The sequence below is a fragment of the Zingiber officinale genome, chromosome 2B (genome assembly GCF_018446385.1).
Source record: "Zingiber officinale cultivar Zhangliang chromosome 2B, Zo_v1.1, whole genome shotgun sequence".
Lineage (NCBI taxonomy): Eukaryota > Viridiplantae > Streptophyta > Magnoliopsida > Zingiberales > Zingiberaceae > Zingiber > Zingiber officinale.
Genome location: NC_055989.1, coordinates 99,765,521 through 99,769,081, shown reverse-complemented (window position 1 = coordinate 99,769,081; position 3,561 = coordinate 99,765,521).

Below are 3,561 nucleotides of genomic sequence, written 5' to 3'. Positions count from 1 at the left end.
AACTTGAGCCAACTCAAGCTTAGTCAAACAGGTCAACCTTGACCTAGGGATATTGGACCAACAATCTTCCCCTTTTTGATGTTTGACAATACTTTTAAGTTAGGCTAATCTCATAGCCTCAACTTTCTTCATGCCAATGTATGAATGATGGTTTCCTTCATTCTCCCCCTTTCCTACAGAGCAAACTCCCTCTTTAGGTAATGAAGGCCTAACTTAACCACACATTCTCCCCCTATTGGCATACATCAAAAACTCTCCTCTTGAAGAGTTACCCAACGTTGTTCACAACTTCACTCGTGGCTCACAATACAATAATGAAAGTCTCATACCTTTCATTTTCCTTAATGCTCACCCTTGAGCATTACCACTTGAACAATGAAGATATTCACTCTCCATTGTATTCAAATGCCCAACCTTGAGCATTTTCACGAAAGAAGGTTAACCACCTTCCAAGGTGTATGAAAAATAAATTTTCATGTCCTTAAAGAGTAACTCCCCCTAAAGACATGCACGTAACTCCTGTCATTGCACCAACAATGACTTGGAATCCATAAACATATAGGAAATCCAAATTTAGAAGTTCTGAGGTTCAAAAATTCAATATTGAAACCAAACCTCAACCTAAACCTCTACTTAGTCTTCTTTAACCAATCCATCCTTGTTTTCATAATGAAAACTCCCCCTAAATGTATACAAATGTGTTTTGAGGGGTTAGGAGTGGTTTTATAGACTAAAATGGTTTTGTAAACAAGCTTTCCCGGCTAAAATCGGTATCCCCGATCGATCGAGAGTTGGGTCTGAATCGATTGAACACTTCGATCCAGCGATCAGTCGATGTATAGATCGATCGGTGGATCGATCCAGCGAGCTCGCGAAATGCCTTCTCGATCGATCGCGTCGATTGAGGCACTCAATCGATCGATTGAAGCTCTGATGCTGAAATTCATTTCGATCGACGAAAACTCCCAAATTCTCAAAATTAAAATCGTGAAAATTAATGACACTACTTGGGGATATACTATCGAGGAAAAAGTTTTTATGAAAATACTTTCTATTTTCCAAGATTGACAAACTTGAAAACTTGTAAAAACTTTAGTGTTTTCTTACAGTTTGTGTCTAACATTCGATGACTACTATCGAAGATTCTTAAGGTGAGGTTTCTAAAAACATTTTAAAATGATTTTGAAAACCAATATCGACCATGTTCTTTGGGCTCGATGCATTAGCTTTCCATAATTGGAAACACTATGTGTTTATGTGTTTTGATGAACAAAACTCGAAGAAGAACGCTAAATCAACATATTGAGTTTTGTTACGTCATCTAATATCTCACTTATATCTATTATACAAAACCATCTGTCACTTTATAGTTCTTTTGTGAGATGTAAAGTTTGGTTTTGCCTAATCTAGGATAAGCATGTCTATTATTGAGGTTAGGAACAACCACCAAGGATGTTATTTGTTAATAAATGTCATTTGTCCTTAATTGCGAGGAATTAAACATAATGCATGATATGTTATGGCATACATCAAAGATAAATAATTTTCAAAAGAAAATTTCCTATAACTACATGATGTATGTATGACATGACATGGTATTTTTGTGTTTTTCATAATAAGCCATGAGTGCAAGAATAAATATAATGTCATGACATATGATGGGCAAACAAAGCATGATAAATTTTAGCATAAATAAAATATACCTAGGTTACCTATCTAAGTATCCTAAAGCCTTAGCTAACTTAAAGTTTAAACCTAGATTGCCCAATATTTCCCAAGAAAATATCAACACCCAATTTTGACATTTCCTTTGCTTTTCCTACATTGTGCCAATATAAATTAAGCATATTCCTCAAATTTTGGCACAGATTACTTTTTTAAAGAGTAACAAATTAAAATAAGGCTTAGATTTTCCTTTAACTTCTCAATAAAATGCCAAAATCCCAACTTGACATTTCTTTACGATTCTCTCACTTATGCCAATTTAATTTAAAATCAATTTTCTCAATTCATGGCACATTTTACTCATTTCAAGAGTAAATCAAAATCCTTTTCATTTTCAAAAGTTAACAATAACCTTGAAAATGCTCTCCGAGTGTCAACTTCATCAAAGTTGGGTTAACTACCCTTCTAATCGAAATTGACACTCTCTAACCCATCTAAGGGGTAGAGAAAATGCTCCTAGGAACCCAAAACCGATTGGTGCTCCTTGGATGCTCTAGGTATTCATTAGGGATAACTTCCCTAGATACCTTCCTAGTGACCTTGTTAGGCTTCTTAGAGCCCTTGATCATCTTTTCTAGGTCAACTCTAGGGATTTCTTCCCTTGTGACCTTCTTTGTGACTTTCTTAGACTTCTTAGAAGTCTTAGTCATGTTTGTTGTTGCAAAAATACTTCTAGGGATAATTTTCCTTGTATTTTTGACTTGACCACTAAGCCTAGGGTTAGTTCCATAACTATATGGAACTCTATGGTAAGAAAGCACATCTTTTTTGGTTTTAGGTTTGTATCCCAAACCTCTATAGCCATTGGATGGTTTTTGTGCTCCTAGACCTAAGTTTTGACTCTTTGACCCTTGTGTATTATTTGTGATTTTTCTAAGAGTCCTCTCTAATTTATCAAGTCTTGACCTCAAGACTTGATTTTATCTCCATAACTCCTCAACCTTAGATTTTTCATTAAATCCTTGAGCATTTTTATTTCTAGGCTTATAACTATGGTCCTTAGTGTTATTGCCTAAAGTTTTACCTACCTTCCTAACCCTAGGTGTGGTAGTCTTAGCATGGAGAGCCATATGTTTTTCTTTAATGTTATCATGCTTCTTATTCTTATGGTAAATAGCATTAAAATGATATAAATTTGAATTAGCATGCTTTTTACCATTATTTAACGGGGTAGGCTCGACAAATGATACCTTGCGTTTTACCTTGGAGGCTCCCGATTGAGTTGTGCTTCCTCCTTGAGCCTTGACCGCTTTCTTCCCTTTGGGACATTGACTACAATAGTGTCCCTTTTGATTGCAAGAGAAGCACACAATGTGCTCCTTGCTCTTCTTTGTTCTGGGAGCGGTCTCTTTGGGCTTCTCCTTGCCCTTTAGTGCCACTTGGCTCTTCTTTTTGGCCAATTTTGGGCATTTGCTTTTGTAGTGGCCATGTTCTCTACACTCAAAACATATAATATGATTTTTATTCTTAATTGAACCATTTTTACCTTCATGTGTAGGGATGACACTTGCTCCTCCATTTGGTGTTTCTTGATTTTTGGAGGATGCAACATATTCTTCTCCATTTGACCCGGATGTAGAAGCTTCTCCTTCTTGATCCGATGTCAACAAAGGTCTCTCCCCCTCAATCCTAGAGGTGGAGACTTCTTCATCTTCCTCTTGCATATGGAACAAAGAGTATGCTCCCTCTTTGCCCTTTTCATTGTTTTCCTTTGAAGATGAAGCTTCTTGGACCTCTTCTTCGAAAGTTGAGCATCTCTCAACTTCGAAGTCCTATTGCTCTTGTTCTTGCTCCAATGAGTTGCCCTCTTTGTGTAAAATACCGGAAATAGGCGAA